Source organism: Anticarsia gemmatalis, chromosome 21 (assembly GCF_050436995.1).
Source record: "Anticarsia gemmatalis isolate Benzon Research Colony breed Stoneville strain chromosome 21, ilAntGemm2 primary, whole genome shotgun sequence".
Lineage (NCBI taxonomy): Eukaryota > Metazoa > Arthropoda > Insecta > Lepidoptera > Erebidae > Anticarsia > Anticarsia gemmatalis.
The window spans coordinates 6,595,663-6,616,936 of NC_134765.1; the positions used below are offsets into that span (position 1 = coordinate 6,595,663).

General features: G+C 36.9%; 1 protein-coding gene across 1 annotated transcript in view; it reads left to right on the plus strand.

The window, feature by feature from the left end:
• The first annotated feature begins 252 nt into the window (after positions 1 to 252).
• The window catches only part of LOC142982306 (spondin-2-like), a 95,789-nt gene continuing 74,767 nt past the window's right edge, over positions 253 to 21,274 (plus strand). Inside the window, exon 1 of the mRNA XM_076128734.1 lies at positions 253 to 455. The gene's annotated coding sequence lies outside the window, so the exon portion shown is untranslated. The remainder of the gene's footprint in view (positions 456 to 21,274) is intronic.

Here is a 21,274-nt window from a genome sequence, read left to right on the forward strand (position 1 = left end):
GTCTCACTTTTTAGTATGTTATGTCTCAGTCACATACATTTATTTACATGAAATCCCATTATCAACAATTGCAGACGTGACGTAAAGCGCCGTAAGTATGAAAACGACGTTAGTATTGTATGTCGAAGTATTGATAACTCAAAAACAGTATAAAATCACCGAATACTATGTGAGGGTAGGCGTAGAAACTCATGCCACAAGGAGACTACGCTAGGCAGCCAAATCAGTCAGCCCGCGACCACGGTCGATGCAATTCGATCGAAGCGTCGGCTAAACAAATAAGGTGTCCTGAACTTTGATTTTTAAGCGCATTTAGAGCTCCTTGCATTATAATATTATTTGCAGAAGTCGTGAGAATTTTAAATCGTTAATTACTTGATATAATGTAGCGTGTTCTTATTTTACCTCTTGTTGGTGCCTCAGGATCGTCGAAACGTCGTTGGGACAGGCGCTGGGTGAGTTGCTTATTTAAATTTATTTAAAAAAATCTCTCCGCGGTGAGATGTGTTATTTAAATATATGAAATTAATTAGCGCTGAATTCCTATTCTATATTTATAATGTTAAGAACGTAAGTAAATTTTTCACTGATATAGACGAACTATTTCCGTTCAATATTTACCGATTACTGACTGTTTTTAACACCACCATTTTAAACTTTTTACAACCAACGCCAGCTAAAAGCCAGACATGTAATTGTACACGTCTATTGAACGATGTAATATGATCATATCACCATAAATAATGCATGTTCGCATACCTGCAGGGATATTTGGCTAGACGTCACTCTAATCGGTGATTAGCATGTGAATCGCAGTTAGCCACCCGTTCGTATTTAGTACTGTAGGCTTCATAATACTGTGCCTCGTTTACATGCAGGGGCCACTGCACTGGCTGGTGACATTATTACTCAAATCAGAAATGAGTTGATTAGTGAATAAGTTAATTTTGCAGCAGTCCAAAGGACCACAGGACAGTTGGAAACTGTTGTAAAAAAACAATAATATTATTTCTATCCTTAAACAAATGCAAGGTTTACATTTTATGCGTATTCCACATACATAAAACGTCAGGGAGATTTTTTGCATCCTAGGCAAAATGTATCTTCTCATTAACTGTCGTATAATATTTAGGTAATGAACATGAAACGCGATATTTAAAAATTCATGACGCTCAAATAGCCATGACGTTTGTAAATTTCTTCTATTTTAAAGAAAAATCAAATTCTAGGTGTGCAACATGTTGTGCTAGAAGGCAGCACAAAGTTTGACACAGGTAGGTGGCAGTAGAAAGCACTCAGGGTATTTCCCCTGGCGCCGGGCCGCGTCACAGCCTCGCGCCAGATTGACGCGGGACTGATCATGCTTGATACACTTTCATGTATTTACATGTACTGCTAGCTTGCCCATGTCAGTTTGCTTTAGGTGATAGGTTTTCCTAGGAAAAATTGATGGTCTTTTTGTTACTGTATTGAAAGATGCAACGAACTTTTGACGAGGCCGAAGTCCGCTGCTATACGTTGTAAGAACGTTTTCATTTATAATTTGAAGAATGCGTTTTGTTAGTTGTTCATTGGTATGATTGACAGTGTAGCAATTAGGGATTGCTCCTGGATTTAGCAGATTAGCATTTAAATATTTCTTTGTACATATGACAAAACAGTGTTAGAAAAATTAAAACTTCAATTTCCAAATAGTAATAATTCATAATTATCAAAATGAAGTCCGCTTTAAGTTATCAGACAAAAAATATAGCATATTTTAGATTTTTTTAACTCATATAAATAAAAAACGAAGGTTAAAACAGTAGAGAGAAAGACTGGCCACAAACAAATCCATATTCAGCTTGGAACTCGTTGCTTGGTAATTGAACATAGCGTTAGATTATTATTTACTTGGCGCGTGCATCTTGCCGAGTGCGCGGTATTTGCATCTATCTACACATAAATCACCCGGGGGCGGGGGGCGAGCGGCGAGGGGGGGGGGCGCATTAAACGATTCGATAACCTAGTAACTGTAATGTTGCATCATATTTTGTGTTGATTTTTTTCATAAAAAACTACTTACATAAATGAGGAAGCATCCTAAGGTATTAGAGGATATCTATGGCACTGAGCCCGCCTATATACTTATGTAAATATATAAAAATAAATAAACATGTCCTCTCACTCCTCTCCTCGCATCTCTCTGTTCACGATAAACTCATTGACTATTGAACGGATTATTATACAGTTTTTACTAACAGATAGATTTATTTTAGAGGAAGGTTTTGGAGTATAATTTGTGAAGTTTGGCTCGATGCAATCCGGACGAAGCCGGGGCGGGCCGCTAGTATTTAATAAAATATTTCACCTTCCGGTCGTCAGTCCTTTTTATTTTAATAAATAATTCGTAGTAGTATTCGTTCGTAGCGCTACGTGGAACAGTGTTATTAAGAGCAGACAAATGAAAAAGACAAAACGAGTTTTGGAAAACGTCATAGTCTATTTTTGGTGCGTATTTCCCGATTACTTTCGAGAAGACAATAAAAAATGAATTGGAATATTTTTCTGCTGACTGCACTTTATAAAAAAGAAGAAAAAATTTACAGAATATAGTTTTTCACTATAAAAATGTGATCGTTAACAATATTCTGAGCGTTTTCCCAGTGAAATATCAAGTAGCAGTGTTAACAAGCGACCGTGTGTATATAGCGGTGAGTAAATATATACAGTATGTAGACGTCCGAAGTATTCCTAGTGTGGACGTCGAGAACGAATGCAATATCTGGCACGTGACTGCACTAGCGACGCGCTGCGGATTTGTGTCTACGATATGAAATGTAAAACTAAAAGTAAGAATAAAAATGTGTGACTTCAAACCGGTAAAGTAGCAGCGAAAAATAATGCGAGGAAAGTAGGACGCAAACCAATGAACTGGTGCTTTAGCTACTGGAATAGATATTTGAACTGTAGTTATGAAAAATATTATTATTTTATTTGAGTCTATGTAAAACGTCGTTTGAACGGCTTGAACAACTTAGACACTAGATTGACAACTAACCATACGATGTAACCTTTCATGCAATGAATCCCATATGGTAGTGGGGTAAGCCTTCCTGGTCTTTCTAATCCACTTCGCTCTGTCCTGGACATCATCTTCGGAAACCTCAGACTCACTTACGATATTAATAATAATTTATAATCAGAGGTTATCACATAAAATAGTAGTCTTTGAAGGGTAATTAGTCTATTCAGCTACAGGCTAAAGATAATTAATTCATCAATTAAAACCGTAACCAGAGAACCTTTGCCGTAGCTAAAGATGAGCTAGAACTTTAGTAGCGCGATTCTCTACCATTATCGACTATCGGCCCACCTAGCGAGTACAGCAGGAACTATTTTTTTGTCATTTTAAATGACAAACTCGATAGTACTGACTGTAGAGAATCGCGCGAAAAGCCACGCATATAACTATCAAAATTCTGTTACAAAATGGCAATGAGCCTATTAAATAAGCTAACGCTATTCGTTCATCGTTCGTATTACGAAACTAAATAATAGTAGTAGGAGTGTTAAGAACATAAACTTTAACTATTTGCGGCAACTATAAACAGAACTAAGAAGATCTAAGTCGACTCAAGTTCTAATCAAAGTTGAGCTTCTGACTTAACTCCTGTGTTAGGAAATTAATTAGCACTCGTTTTAACAATGAAGAAAACGTCGTCGGGAAACCTGCGAGTTTGAGGGTTCTTTATAATTTTCTCAAGGAGGCCGGAAACCTGCTTTACCTCTCGTTATGTAAGAGCTGGCTAAAACCAGGATCTGATATAATTGTAGGTATGATGACGCAATGACATAGCAGAGCAGTTTAAATGTATGTATTACATATTGCAAAAGCTGTGAAAATAATAGGATATTCCCACAAAAAAAAATCTTGTATAATGCATTGTTTGAAAGTTTGTGATTTCATATGATGTTGTTCAGTTGGTTTCCAAATTCCATGTCTTTACAACAGCGTCGGTATATCCTATTTCGTGTTGCACAGATTTAACAAATATTTATTTAATTTAAAAGTAGTTTAATCGATTCTGTTTGCATTCTGTATCTATTGTTAGTCTATCTCTTGACACTTGCTTGGGCATTTTTCATATAATTAGCAATAGTTTTGTATGATTTTTGTAAAATTAAAAAGTCTCTTCTAGCAGATATTATTTCCTGAGCAACTAAGAGCATGTCCGGATACTTTAGCGATGTGTGCTTAATTCTGCAAATGTGATATGAAATATTCCCCCGAGATCGTGTATTTAAACTAAAGTATCTCAAGTCCGTGAACTTTGTCAACTACGGAGATTCTTGTGTGATTCAGAACATATTACAGCTCAGATAACTTGTGTTTGCTAACTTATGTTGAACGCTTAGTTTACGTGCTTTAACTTGTGAAAAACAATATGATAGTATTTTGTTTGTTGTTTATATTAGCTCATTGACTTTATGCTTTGTTATTTTTCTACTTACATTACAGTTTATTATGGAATCAACAGCAACATCAGCTAATTTAGGAATGAAAGTGGCCGCCATGGCCGAAATCCTTGGACATCATAATGGCACCCTCAGAAAGAGCAATACATTACTGCTTTGACGGACGGAGAATTATTGATTACTAGCCGACCCGTGCGGCTCCGCTCGCGTGAATTTCGTACTGTTGCTTATTCGTTTGAGCACGCGAATTGCGAAGCACTCGATACACCTACACATAAAAATGTTAACAACTCTTTTGTCATCTAATGGTTATTTACGAAAGGGACCCGAAAGGCACACAATGTGACACAGGCTCAGGCAGGCCTGATTTCCTGTGGTTACCTTCTTTTCCGCTCTCGTCTGTATCCGTAGCAGTTTACAGTGTAAAATATAATACCTTATAATAGACTGACCATTGCTTACCCGTCTGGATTCAGAATATTATTATAGGTCCTATCTGCGCCGGAGCTCTTCAGACGCGTAATAATGTATACTTGCGATGATACGTCCGAAACCGCGTAACCCGTAATTATTTTTTATACTTATATCATCCGTTGTTTATTTTTTAAAACTTACCACATAGTCTGTTTCATAGCTATCCAATTTATTTCCTTAATGCAACCAATTAATTTGGTTATTAAATATTATGTGATGTGATTCGAACAACAACGCCATCTGTCAGTTGCGGCGAACAACGACAACAAACGAAATTACTCGGTTTGCCATCTAGTATATCCCGACCGCACCGGACCCACGTAAACCAACATTTTTGTGTAATATATCATACAACATTTATGTTTAAAAATCTTATAAATGTATAGCATGTTTCAAAGGTATTTTTTTACAATAAAGCCATCAAAATAAATTAATTAGAAAAAACATGCTTTGTTGCGGTTTATAACGCCATCTATTGGTTGGTGCGAACAACAGGTATCGATACGGCAGGCGCCGCGTAAGGCCCAGCGCAGACAGACCGGAATAATCCTCGCGCGGCCTCGAGCATTTTCTTTACGGCTCGCGGATGCTCGAGCATGTTCGCGACTGCTCGAGCCTGCGCGAGGAAAGCTTTCTAGGTTACCATTCTTCATTAAACAGGCCAGTTTTCGTGAAAATTCGTCAACGATGGTAGACTGGGCCATGATTATAATTGCTCTTTTGACTGAAGAAGAATAAAAATGACGTTCTCCCTCTTTAAACTCAGTAACAACATTGAAATTTTTCGTACGATGCTCGCGCGTCCTCGAGTATGCGCGGGGATACCCGCGCATCCTCGAGGACGCGCGAGCATTTTTTGTCAGGTTCAAGCAATTATGCACTTTATTTTAATTAATTTAAAGTTGATTTTCAAGTGCGTTAAAAAAATCCTCTCCGCTGCGCTCCTCTTGGTCTGTGCTGACCCTTACTTTATGCGAATGTTGTGAAATGGATTGTACCGCCATCTATGGTCTCTATAGGGAAACGCAGGTTCAAACGATTTCTACGTATTTTTTTCAATTTTCTAAAAATCTTTGAAATTGTATGCTATAAAAAGTATCCTAGAAATTGCTCCACTACTTATTCTATGCATATACCAAATTTCAGTGCATTCTGTCCGGTAGTTTTTACGTGATAGCGACACATACAGACGGAGGACAGACAGACAGACAGACAGAAAAGAAAATTATAAATTGCAGATTCGGTATCAGTATCCGTTACTAAACATCCCCCATTGGTTTTTTTAAAAATATATTCAATGTACAGAATTGACCTCTCTACAGATTTATTATAAGTATAGATATAGATTATTTAAGCAAAGAAACAATCTACAGAATACTGGCTATACCATAATTATCAACGGAGATACACAATAATCACCATGATAATGAAAGCAACAAAGTACAAACACAAAAGTCAGTAATCACGCCATAATACTTATCAAAGTTCCTACAAATCTGGCAACATACAAAACGAATGTCCCAATTTCTAAAATCTCGGCAGAACGGCTAACAGAAAACGTTGGTGGTCAGTTAAATTTAATTAAATTACTTATCGCGATGGTCGAAGTGTTCGTTCGGTTTCACGACCAACTTTGGTGCTCAGGAAATTTGTCTTTAAAAACTTAGTAGAACGGCTTTCGTATTGAAGCCGTGGGGAAAGTATTTCATATGTTTGCTGTTAGACTCTGCAGGTATGAGTCTTGGCTAGTTACTTTAGATTGAACTATGTGTTGTTATGAAAAGTGTAGGATTTATGTAGGTGAGATGATATCTTACGTATTTTTCATAATATAATATAGAACCTGTCCTACCAACCTCATTATTTTTGGTGTATTATGTTGAGAAGATTTTCACATTTGAGTTTCTTGGTTTCATTTTTTTAAAGGATGAGAATTACTAATGTAATTGCAACATTGTTCTTGCATGTAAGAATTTTACTCGAACCGTTTGGAGCTATTCTTATACCATCATATAACTGACACTATCTGCCAGTGTAACAGCCTTAATAGAATTACGTTAAATTTCAACTCGCTACTCAACACTTACGCGTGTATGTGTACGCAGGGTTTAAACCCTCATCTACACATTAGATTCGCAGTATCCTCCCCTCAAATATCCCACACAAAGATGTGTCAAAACAAGGCAAATTCACCATTCATTCTCATCCTGTGAGGTAACGAAGCAGATTCGTATAACAGTGTTAAACCACGGCTTGGAGCCTTAGCCCACTGCTCGCGGCATAAGCCACGCACGATTAATATAATTAACTCCACATTATGCGGGCTTATTACCGAGCGGTTGGCTTAGATTTATAATGCATAAGTAAGCCGCTTTGTTTGTCGACTTCAACAATGGGGAACAAAGGGTGCATTTTCACTCAGTTTGTTATAGTGGCCCCGTGTTTGGGATGCTAAAGTTTGTCGCGAAAAGTTTGGGCTTAAGTCTTGTAAGACTTGCAATAGTGAACCAGATTATCATGCAGATTCAGATATATGTATATGCTTGTTCTTGTAACAGAATAAGAGCGCTGAAAAATGTGGAACAATGAGGTATGTTATTAGTTTTTAGACAATCGTAGTTGCGCGGAGGGGATATGAGAAATTCGCACTAAATAGTGTCATAATATTCATTTTTAAGTCTGACGCTACTCTACCGCCCATTTCTCAGAATCACTTCGTTTTACTAAAGTAAAGTTCAGCGAGACACAAAATTGTTACTGCTTATATTTTTAATATTTTATGTACCTAAAAGCAAACTTTAGACACTGATATGTAGCACGGAGAGTGCAAAACTTAAAAACAAAAATAAAACGCACACGAAACAATCAACTTCGCTGTGTTTCACTTAAAAAAGACACAAAACGGTGGAATAAAAGGCATATCTGCACAAAGTTCATTATACAGCAATCCGAGCTGAAATTAAGCCGGAACACTCGGGTACGTAATCTAATTTGAGAAACACTCCGACAGTACGTAGGTAGAGATACACTCTATCTACTCTCCACGACTCTAGGTAGAGTACGTAGAGTTGACGCCCGCAACTCGATACAGCCCACTTAAATTTAATTAGTCACAATTAATTAAATCTCTAGGTGTCCGTAATTGTACGGAATGGTTTTATTATTTATAATTTTATGTTACGTAACGAAGCCGAGGACACTGAATCCCAAATGGTTTTTGTTAGAAAATCTTTGTTGAGAAATGAATTTTGGCGGAATGATTTTACTAAAAAGCCATTGGTATCTAATCTAATTTGATGATTGTTATTTTACAAACGACTTCTATTTTTTAAATTGTACTTTAGAAACGTTGAGCTAAATAAAATATTTGTACGGAAATAGTCGCCAAGACCATTTTTAATCGTCCTGGAAACCCAGAGAAAAGTAATAGATTGTGCTATTTTTAACTGATGCTTCTGAAGAAACCGTTGCTTAATAAATACATTAAAGAAGCCATTAAATTAACCGAAATGTTCCATTAAACGCGAATAAAAATCCATGGAAAAGAACTAAAGAGGGATCGAGATAACGGCGTATCGTCGGATCGTCCGACATTAGTGCTCCCATAGGTAAAATCTAAATCGGATTCAATTTCGCGGAGGGAATGTGCGTCCGTGAGTAAATAACGAAGAGAAACGAGGAAAAACTGATTCACACAACGACCCCGCGTCCGTGTGAAGACGTGCGTTATGTTTTGACAGAATATCAAGTAGAACTAAACTAATAAACTCGGTCAGATACCAACTAGAGGGATAACTTGGCATAACGGAGCGCGGGGCGGCGCGAGGAATTTTTACAACTTTCCAGTTTGAAATTCAACCAGAGCGCAAAGTTATAAAATGAAAAATCACAGCGTTTGGTAAGTAGTTGTAAAAATATAGTGTCGTAAATTTTGGACGCGTTTCTGGCCGGCGTGGTAAGTCACACGAGCCCGTGAATAGCACTCCGATACATTATAAGCCGCTCTGATTTACTGCTAGTAATAAATAATCGCTCTTTCCCCACTATTTCGTACAAAATCCGTATAATTCATAGTAACAAAGACATCGGTATCGAGCGCACAACCTCCTTCCTAACGTTTGTGTTGTGCCTATTCGTAATACAATATTCATAACGTCGTATCCGATATGTACTGGTTCTTTATTGTTATTGCCCGACAACCGATAAATTTATTCTTTCAATATTCCCTTTGCTGATAGATAACGTTTTTTAAGACTACATGCTGTTATTGTTCTGTTCTGAAAGCGGGAAAACAAGGGGAAAATCGTTTTGTGTTTGTCTCACTTACCTGTTGTTTTAGACGGATTTGACGTCATAAAACAGCATTGCTTTTTTTCTGGGAAATGTTGTCATGTCACCGTGAGTAGCAAAACTGAATTATGAACGATGTCGTCTAAACAACAAAACAATGTGAGACTCGCTCGAGTGTGAGATTGTGGACCACTTACTTTTATTACGTTCCTATATAGTAAAAGCTTTTTATTGACTTTATTATATCTGTGTACTTGAATTTTGACAAGCATCACTCAGTTCCAGAGTTTAGGTCAGGTTCTAGTAATATTGTTTTTTACTTTTGCCGTCCAATGTTTTGGGCTAATCTGTAAGTGCCTTTTCTTTTTTATTGTTCGTAATCAATTTCTTGATATTTTTCTTTATTGAGTGAGCCTAAAATAGACCTTTGTTGTTTCGAGTGCGGTATCCGACAATCTAGTACAAAGGAGTTTGGTTTGTCAACCTTTCTATAACAATCGTCGTTGTTGACAACTACAAGCTAAGTGGATGTATCCTATGTCAACTATATTTTTTTCTTTATATCTTGTTTTAGACGGAAAGGTCAGCTTATCGTAAAATCAGTTTAAGTGTTTCTGTATAACGGTATTCTTTTTGTTTGCTTTGCGATTCTAGTTGCGGGATATAATCATAACAAATATGTAAATGGTGGTTTTAAAGCGCTTTCAATTAAGAACGCTTAGTTACAAAACGAATAACTACTCTGTACAATATGGTGAATTTCTTAAACCATCGCGGTCACAAGTGAAGTTACTAAAATTAACACAACCAGTTGACAATTGTTCCAATGAAAGCGACATTTGAAAACGACACCGTTTACAGCCCGTTACGGCTTCGAAGAAAATAGGCCGTAGATATCAAGTTAAAGAGCGTCATAAAACACCAATCACTTCAAAACCTTGCGAAAAAACCGGCTTACTTCTAACACATTTCCGTCCATCACGTTTTTACAAATGACAGTAGTATCAGTGAGTGCAGTTGGTGCTCTCAATCGGCGCCTAATGGCAGTCAAGATGGATGAACCCTCCCGAGGGAGTACTGCCAACTCCTGCCTCTCCCTCTGCCAAACCTTGCTATCGCTTTAACTTGCAAATTAAACCGGCCCACTTTGAACGCTCCATTTGGTTACCGATGTACCTAATAAATGTTGTGGTAATTAGATTTTTAGTTTGTGTAGAAATAAGTTTTTAAACTTAAGCTCAAAGAAAGGCGTAATCAATTTATATGTATTGTGAGTATAAATACTACTATATGTCACCACCTAAACCATTTGCAAGAGATGAATATGGGCCAATGATGATGATTCTGCGGAATGGTTATCTCAAATCGCTTAGGCTACGAAAATGTGTAGATAGATTGATTGACAGATTGACTAAGAATGATTCTAGTACCGTCCTATCACCTACTACCTTACAGTAAAGTATATGACTATTCCTAAAATGTATCCTACCAGAAGCAATTATTACTGTAAAAAAAACTTTATTGTGTTAAACATGCTCTATCAAGCGAAGTTTTCGTTGTAACTATTTAAGTAAATTCTAAATAGTTTGTCTATTTTCACCATCGCTTAACGTTTGAAGTGCTAAGCTTTGTAGACGGTGCGCTCCGCCGCGAACGCTTGGGGTTGCGGTTCGGTTCCCCGCGGGACTTACCGCTCTTGTTGATAGTCTAAGTGCACATGATGTGTGCAGACATTTGTGTCTTATTACTATGGTATAAATGAAAATGTTTGTAAGGGATATGATTCATTTATAAATGCTTTCAATAGATAGTCGGGTCACGAATAACTTAAGAATTTTTTTGAAAGTGGCCGGTTGTAAGACGCTTGGTGAATAACAGTAGACTCTGCTCTCTACTACTTAAGATGAAAAATAAATTTTCCAAATCTTGATTTTCCACGCTGGTCAAGTGGGGGTTGGGGACTTTGCATGCCCGCAATTAATGTATTAAACAAATTTTAGGGATGCAAGATTTCCTCACGATGTTTTCCTTCACCGTTGGAGTCTGTGATAATTATTTCTAATACACACATAACTTCGAAAAGTCATTGGTGTGTTGCCTCGGGTTCAAACCTGCGACCACTTGCGTGGGAGGTGCCAACTTATACCATTTGGCTATCACCGAGAGCTTATGAGCTTTTTATTATTTAAATTATATAAGAAAGTTTTTCTGTCAGATATACCTATCGTACCTACTTTTATTTTGTAGAACGACAAAACCATTTACCATTTCGTGCAAAGTATACTATATAGAACCTTGATATTATTATTAAACAAGCACAATACCAGTAGCATGTTCACGGCGGCATCGTTAATTTGATCCTGCGAGTATTTACAGATCGATGTCATTGACGCGCTGGGTTCATTTCCCAGCGCTCTCATATGTGGACAAACACGACTGAATTTGTCACGGCTCGGCTTGCCGCTAATATCATGAGGGATCATATACACGGAATGACTGGCAATAGTGCGATTTAGCACCGTTTTGTCTTGTACAGTTGGAGTAATGTTTCTTTTGTTCGTAAAGGGTTTCTTCACCTAATATTATAGTGTTTGTATTAGGTAAATTTGGAGTTTATATCACCTGTAGAGAAGTAATCTTGTCGAAATGATAAAAATGTATTTCAATTTATTGAATTAAACTTGAACTCATTTGAGTTTTCTCATAATGTCTATTGACACCAGCCGTGTAAAGCCTGCAATTCATCAATAATAGACGCAGTTGCAATCTTTGACAAATTATACTTTCAAAACATTCGTTTATTATGCTCTTCACCGCAAGTGTGACGACTGGTAGTGCGGAAAACTCGCAGCTAGCCAACCCACTCGACGCTCATAGGGTTCGATTATAAGTTAGTCGAAGAGCAAAGTTAACAGATACTCCATAACAGGTGTTCCTCTAATAAATGGTAGGCTGTTTTGACTTATCGACTCGCAGATAGGTGTCCAATTTTTAAGTAAGCTAAAGATCTTTTGAGGTCCTAAAATGCGAACAGTGGAATAAATAGAAGGATTTGGGTAAGGTAAAGGTAAGGTTTTAGGTAAACCAGTTAAACACTGTGGAAAAAACTACAACAATATCGGTTTTCATTTCTCATTTAAAGAATGTTAAAATTTTATATTCATTGCTATGTAGGTATGTAAATACTCGTACCGCCAACGCAATATGTGTGTAACGTTACCAAAACATTGTCCAAAAAGCCCCAAATACGACAACCATTACAAAACAAAGACCTATTTAATCCGCAATAGCGGTCGGAAATATTGTTACCGATAATATATGTAACGTTTGCAAGCAAGTCGTCAATTAATCATCGCGGTAACGCAACCGCACGGGTTACACTCCAATAAAACTGTACATTTGGCGTTTTGTTTACGTTGCGCGGATCCGTGCGGGCCGCGGATTCGTGCGGAGTTTTGCGGCCGCCGTCCACATGACGCCCCTCGTTACCCCGTGTCATTTCTCATGCGGTCTCGTTAATGTGCTATGTTTTATCATATGAATGTACTTTAAAATGTTATAGTTGCGGTGGAATGGACGCGGTATGTACGGTTTCATGTTAAGTAGTGGTTGGATGCGTCTATTAATGTTTTAATACGTGTTTTCGCCGTGTTTTCTGCAGTTTATGAAGCGTAGGAAAACTTGAGAGCGTTTATAGCGCGTCGTATTTTTCAATATATTATATCAACCTGGCTTTTATTTTCTGTGTATTCTCTTCGTAGATAAATTACGTGAGTAAGTTTGACATATGTAGCTTCTCAGCGGTTCAATCAATTATTATTGCTGTTAACTACTGTTTGCTTTGATAGTCTTGATCGTAGTATGAATTTACGAGTTTAATTCCCAGGTCAGGCAAGCGATATTAGGCAGTTCTGATTTCCTTTAAATACAAATGCAGGCTATATTGAACCATGTCCAAAAAAATATTTTATCAGTAATATTAATAAATAAAACTAAAATAAATAGCACCCTCACAATTTTTCAACATTATTTACCAACATCTATTTACGCAACTTTAATATAATTCATAGGGTTGTCCGGTCAACATTTAGTTACAAATGTCGATCGTTATGCTGGGGGCTGCAATTTTTCAGGGGTGGCACGCAATCGCACTACTTTATCATCCGAGATAGGGCTTTCAACACACGAATTCGTACGATACGGCAGAATATGGCTGTTTAAGAGGATGACAGGTGGAATTATTACAAATACTGCAACGAATAGATGGACGCAGATAAGCCCCCGTGATTAAATGCGGGGAATAAATCTATGTGACCCACTGCGAACTCTTAGGGGCGGTCCTTTTACTTTCTTTAGTGAGTTATAGCGACGAAAATGTTTTGTGTACCATCGTTTTTGAGTCGTATTGCTGTTATTGGCACTAAAACGAAAGCTTAACTATCACAACGTTTGAAAGTCAGGCAAGTCAAGGTACGCGGAGTATCTAATCGGAGGTACCGCATCCTGGCCACTTTATGATGACTGTTGAAGGAACACCGTCAGGTTTTTAGCCGGTATGCCCAAATTTAAAAGCCGGAACGCCTAGCCGGTGGGAGAGCCCGACAGACCCCCGCTACCTCCCTGAAGCGGGACATGCAGTACTTATTTTACTGACGAAAAAAAAGGCAAGTCAAGGTAAAATGTACGTAATAACATTTTCTATAAATTTATTAGTAATACATATATTCGATCATTAATTTAACAAGGTACATGTTCTGCGCCGCCTCTAAATATAAACATATCGAAATATCAACTGCGTGTGATAATTCCGTAATAATACAAGGTATATTCGGAATTTCCCTACGAAAATACCTTATCGTATGAAGGTCTCCCACGCAAATGAATCGAGTTATATTGTCATGTGGAACACGGTCCATAGAACATACATAGTAGGTAAGTACCGCCTACGTTTAGACGATTCTACCCCCGGTTTCTAAGTACATTTAGCGGTAGTTTATCTACCCGATAGCGTTTTTTTTATATGAGTTTTAACGCTATTGAATAGATAAACTACCGCTAAATGTACCTCAGAGACCGGGGGCCAGTGGGCTATGCTTATGTACTTCCGAGAACTTTACACTACCTGTTGGTACAATCTTTTCAATTGAGACGGAATATCTTTCGATTTTATCGTTGTTTATTTTTGTATGAAAAATTTGTCAGCGCCTCTAGCGGGTGTTATTGGAACTATTTTTAAGGAAGGTTAAGCGCATTTGATACGATAGACGCATTTTCTAATTTGATGTAGTAATATGTAGTGAGCAGAAACATTTTTGCATTGATTTGTATTTCAAAATTGAATGCGAAGGTATTATTGTTACCTTATTGAAATAGAATAGGGTATAATAACTGTAATTTCGACGCCTTAATGCTTAAAAATAAAAAGCTATTTCAGCTGTGAAGTGGCTGTCTATAGAATGGCTAACAATATATTCGAGTCGTAAAAACCATCCATTGCACAACCAAATTATTCTGCAACGGTTCGAAGTTACACAGTCCATAAGTGCTTTGAACTATTCAGAGCGGTAAAAAAGTGAAACACAGAGTCACAAACAAAGCAATGGATATGGCAGTTATATTGTAAATTCCAGTGTTTGGAGAGGTGCCATTAGTCAGGCACTCGCGGCCCGTCACCGGCAAGCAGTGGAGAGACCCTCGGTATAACAACCAAGTGGACTCTATCGTGATATAGCGCGACTGCTAATGTTATTGGACTAGTTTCAAGTGCTAAACATTATTTAGTGCTGGCTAGGCCTGTGGAGGCTTTAGTCATTATCCATAATTTCCTACTTCGGTGGTGCAATGATTTGTGGTTCATTTAATATAACAGTCGCGAGTTGGAAATTAGTGCAAAAAATAAGTATATTTTTTGTCTAAAGATGGTAAAATGTGATAATGGTAAAATTGCAACCGGCTTAATGAGTCTTTCAAGTCATAGTCACAAGGATTCTTCAGTAAATTGGTGGTCTATGTACAACCTGACACGTATTCAATATAACTTTACGGTATTTATTCTGCCAAGTAGGCTTTTTCAGCCCTTAATCTCTCACCAATCAAAATTAAAATCTTTACGAACATTAGGCAGTGTATACAAGATTGTAGAATGTTGAGCACAAGTTTGCCGCGTGTATCCGAAGCACATAATTATCATTACCCGCGCGCTCGGTTAGTTAGTCACTCCGACACCAGAGGTCGCAGTTCGCGCGCCCTCTAACCTCATTATTGAGCGAAACTCAATCCTCCCACACCCTGCCTTCCTGTGTACTTAGTCAACGTAAATTATTGTCAAATAACTATTAAGTAACGGTAAACGTAACAACTTTAAATTGAGGTGTGAATAAAACCATCGCGTGAAAATAAATGGAAATTTTGACGTTTTAGAACCAAAATTAGAGAATTTGCGAAGGTATAAGGTTTAACCGTAGTATATACCGAAGTAGAATATACGACTGCTGATCACGAGGTCTTGAGTTCGGTACCCGGCTCGGATTAAGTGCTTTTGGTATTTTCCAATTTACAATATTGGATTATTTTCAATAGTTTTAGCCCGGAGTTTGATAACGTGCCCGGTATATAGCAATAGGCTCGCACCCTATTAAATGGGTCTAAAATTATAAAAGGCGAAATAAGGGCATATTTTATACACCTCTGCCTGCACCTTTGGATATAACAGACAGACAGATACATGCCTAACAATTTGACACAGACGCAGCAGTGTTATCAAAGTTGCTGCAGTAAGCTATTTCCTATAAAGTAAATAATATGTAGGTACACCACAATTCATGTAATTGTTTATGCATTTAGTATGATACAGTAATTATCCGTTATGTTTCTATCAGTCATGTGGTTTGTGTGATTATTAATGCATAATCCATTACACTGGGATCCTTACATATGGGATATATTTAAGAGATGAAAAAACATATATTTAGAATGGATTCCTTTTAAAACGTAAGTGAATAAAAATGACGTTTGGTATCCTTGGAAATCGTAAAGGAACATTTCGCATATGTTAATTTGTTACGTAAACTGTTTTTGTATTTATGTAAAGCCGATGCACGCTGCCCATCAGTGACCCTTCCTTGATAAGAAATATCTGTGTAGGTACCTCCGTGTCTATCACGTCGTCTTCCGTGGACAGGTCTTAACTGAACCCAGAAAATATGAATACCTAGTATAGACTTTGAAAGTTATTTATATTTATAACCCAAATAGAAATACTGAACATATTTATAATGTCCACAGCCTTGAGCCAAATATATTTTGACTTGTACAGATCTTGTATAGTACGATTTCGGAATCTAATCATAAGTTTTGTATAGAAAATGTTTTCATGTAAATATTTTTTTATTTTCGTCAATTCTAATATGAAATTGTAAGATAGTAAAAAAGTACATTAATGTACCTATATTTTCCAGCAAAAAATAGGTAATAGGTTTTCTATTTTTATATTTCCCAAAAGTCATGTACCCACTTTTGAAGTGAACACGCTTTATTTGTTTTCTTTGGATAAATAATTTTACCTTTGACAATACGAATGCGATTGTCTAACAGAAGTTCAATGACCTTATCAACTACAATCACTCATAGATTTCAACTGCAATCGACTAGTTTTTTTTTGTAGAAAGGAAATTGCAGGTATTATTGACAGTTTGACTGTAATTGATTAATAGGTAAAGAAATCTTCAGAGAGGTCATACCATAGACGGGTGGAACAGAGTTTCTGTGCTTCGTTCAAAGTTACGTCGTTGTTTCGTGTTAATAAAAGTAACAGAAAACCGTGACAAATTACTTCACACAGGTTTTTGTGTGATACTAACAAAATTAAGCACATTACCCTCCTTTGGGTCTCACAGTCAAACAATGGGAAACCAAGTCTCAGGTCCTTTGGTTTCCACAACTTTATTTTCAGGTATAGGTATGACTAAGTTTATTACTAGTCACCACTAACAGGGCCCATAACAAGAACGAACTTTGAAAAGAGCCATAGTTTCAGACAACATGAAACTACAAATGAATTTCATCGCACAAACTAAGTTAGTGATTGGGTAGTATTTCGCGATGCGTATTCAGTACGCATCTAACTCGTGCACGTATCCGCAAAGTGATAATTTGGCGAGTAAACGCATTTAAATACGCGAACGTGGACGATAAAGCTACGGACACACCATGCTTTGTTTACCTACAGCAGTGGATATTTTATGGCAATGATGCACTGTTGGTCCTGAAAGTATTAAAATATTGTGTTTTTTTAAATATTATAGTCCTCTTTTTCATATAATTGCATTATTTTTAAGTTTTTAGTTTAACATTTTCAGATGAAACATTGATATGTTTAATTTGGTTCTTTACAAAAAAAAAAATTAGAGGCGGTGCCTGAGGTCTATTCAATAGCGTCCGTTCAAGATCAAGTCTTTTTAAATGACCATTAATCGATGGTGAAGTGATAGCACATTAATATTTGAGAAGCTTTATTTAAAGTGTTGCTACATAAATTACATTGAAGGGTTTTTAAAATAATTCGCAGTTGCATCACTACGTCACAAATTTATTAAAACCAATATTACTGCTTTCTGCACCTGGCTTAATCCCTTTAGTGGGGTGCATTGGGCCACAGGACTGGTCTGAGTATGACACAAAGCGCGGCCGCCGCGGCTCCGCGACCCGCCTGCGTTCGACTCGATCTAGGCCAGTTCCGCGTGTGTATTATACTAAATTCTATACCAATTCTATGCGAAATTCAACTCTGCAAATCTACATCGAATATTCATAACTGAGTTGAACAAATCGCTGTATACGGACACTGCAAGTAGTTGCAATGTTGCCGACCTTATTGTTTGTGAACTGCATCTTTTTCTCTGGAAAATAAGAAGCATATTTTATTATATATGTATGTAGTCTTTGCAGTACTGGCACGGTAGGATATTTTGCAGAATACAGAGGCTTGAAAATGAAAATAAACTTCTTCCTATTCTTCGTTTTCAAATAACTCTAAATAAAAATAAGAGTTTACTCTGTTAATGGAGAATGTTAACAAATTTGGATTATTAGCTCTCCATATTCTCTGTTAAAAATAACAAATACTAGTGAAAGAATTACTTTGATACGTCAATTAGTTTCCGATTTATAGGTAAAACAAGTTGTAACCGCACGGTGACGGTGTGACGTCATTGTACACTACGCTAAGTCTGGCTCACATAGTCTTTTTTAATAATATTTACTATAATTACACTTTAAATGTAATAAGCAGACGAAAACACAACAAAATACTGCATAAGCTATTACATTTACGGCTGGAGACTTGATATTAAGCGGGACGCGGCCCGCGCGGCGTGGTGTACTATGACGTCACGCTGTTAGCGGGACTCGATATTTTTTTAAACTTTGAATGCTTGTAAAATCAAAACTACTTGGTATTTTTGACTAAAACAAAAACTAATTTTCATGTACATGTACAGGCTTTACTGAGTCAAAATTTCAAGCGATTTGGCATACCTAGTAACATTCTCCATTAAGCATAAGTAAGTTTCAAATGTAAAATTTTGCGTTGACCGTAATATTGGGCAATGAGTTTCAACACAATGTTCCCATCCACTCAAACATTTTGTTCACAATTATCTACCTAATGTATTACATTTTCTGAAAAGATTTTCCTCAACTATGTCCAAATGATTCATCATCTTTTTGATGGATTACATGTCAGTGGTAATTATTAATTTACGTACAAAACAAGGCGAGTGACTTATTAATTAGAACGTAGGATGATCTAAATCCCAGCACTCCGCCCAATGACTTCTAATTAGCTAATCGAAGCTGGTCGTGGTGCATGAATAATAATAAGCGTGGATGACAAAGCTGAGCGCACTGTCACTAAATACATGTACATACAGATGTTCCGCCATTTCGAAAACACCAATTAAATACAAATTTACGTATTACTGTCCTACTTCTGGGCAAGAGTCTTCTCACATAATGAGGATTATGCCTTGAGTTCATCACGTTGGCCAAATGCGGGTTGGAAATTTAGCACGCCATCAAGAGAGTTGGTTTAAAAATTCTCACTTTGCAAGGTTTCATCGCGCTATTTCCGTTTATCGTGAAAGCTTCTTCTAAGAGCTTTCCGACTCAGGCCAGCCTTAAAAATAATTATTTGCACTCTCTCATACATGCGCTTTATTCAATCGTTTTATCCGACACCTATGACTGCACGTATCAATGTGAGCCATATTACACTGTTATTACAAATATTGAGGTATAAATTAACCTTCTGTAAGTGTATATTTTGTGGCGTTAGTGCGGTGCGGTAATCGCAGCGGACATTATCCGTCCGGCCGTCACGGCGTCATGTCGTCATGACGCAGCTTGCCGTGACACGCCATGACATGCCATGACATGCCGTGACACGCGTCACGCTTGTCCTAAACCGGTGTTTGTTGTGTTCGCCACTGAAACAAATATTTAAACATGCGTTGTCATGTTTTGATGGAGATTAATTTTTTGGGATTATCTAGCGTAATTTTAAGTCAAAAATACTTGGTTAAAAGTGATGTTTCTATTCAAAATGTAAAAAAATTTAATACATTTATTTCATCATCATTGAAATAGATTAGTTATATGTATTGAAATAGTTGAATATATCGATTCGTAAGTTACAACTAAATATCCTAAACCATATCCTCCGTTTTTATTTTACCAATTGCTAACTTTAATTAAATATCTGTTTATTTTTATTATACGCACAATCAATCAAAAAGAGGTTAACTATGATACAACTCTAATACCTCTTAAGGTCGTTTAAGTTTTCATTTCCGCTGAACTATTAACGTGGTATAATGCGACTTATTCGTCAGTAACGCACATCGATTCACGTAAACACGTCGGCGTCACTCAAGTGATGCGATTGGCGTGACAAATGACACGTGGCGTGACACACGTGACACTCGACGCGCTGATTACCTGCATTTTTAATTAGTCGTGATCGTTTTGCTTTAGGAGACTGTATTGATGTGTTCGAAAAGTTTAAGCATTTGTTAAATCTGAACCATTTTCAATATTAGTGTAGCGTAATTCTGTATAATCTGTACTATCGAGTATCGAAAGTTTGACATTTAGAACGTACTGCCAAAATAATTCCTACGACGTCCGTTAGAGGGAATGATAAGATTTTCATACAAAATTTCTCGATGACAGGCTGGTTGACGGTAGTCGATAGAAGTAGAGAATCGAGCTACTGGAGTAGAGACACAAATAAAGGAAAGAATTATTAAATTTGATTCGGTTATGATTTGTGGTTAAAAATATATGTTGGAGTTAATATATCCTCAAATAATGCTAGAAATAACTCTATGGAAGTATATAATCCTTAATGGCTTTTCGTTTATATTTTATAGAGATTACTTTATCAGTAACAAATGTAACAATGCCGTAATTTATTCTACTTTGTTGGAAATCGAGCGTCCGTCCAAAAGGTCGGCAGACAGGACTTTCCGTATGCTAGTTTCTACAAATGGATGGCTCATAAACTTAATGTTATGTATGTAACATTACATTTATGGATCCTCGAGGCCTCGTAACTATATTACCATTACAATTCAAAGCACTATATTAAACTTTCTCGTCGCAAACATGACGAGTTCAAAGTTGAATAAGTGTGTAATTAAAAGTTACGTAAAGGAACTGCAAATAGTGTTGTAGTGACATTATTTTATTAAGAGAATGTATTTTTTGTGTTGACGGTTGTTTAAAAGATTACATCATGCTGTGTTCTAAATGTGGTGCCTTCGGAAATATTTTTCAGTGATACATAAAATCGATTTGAGCCGGGACTGTAATGTATTATCTACAAATACATGAGTGGAAGATTTTATAAACTTCAGTAGTAGTGTGTTTAACATAGAGTTGTTACTGTGTGTTCCCAAAAATTTGGTGCACCTAAAGTCTGAACTTATGAGCCTAGACGGCTTCGCCCGCGGTCGCTTAAAAACCATTTCACACTGAAATTATCACCATTCCA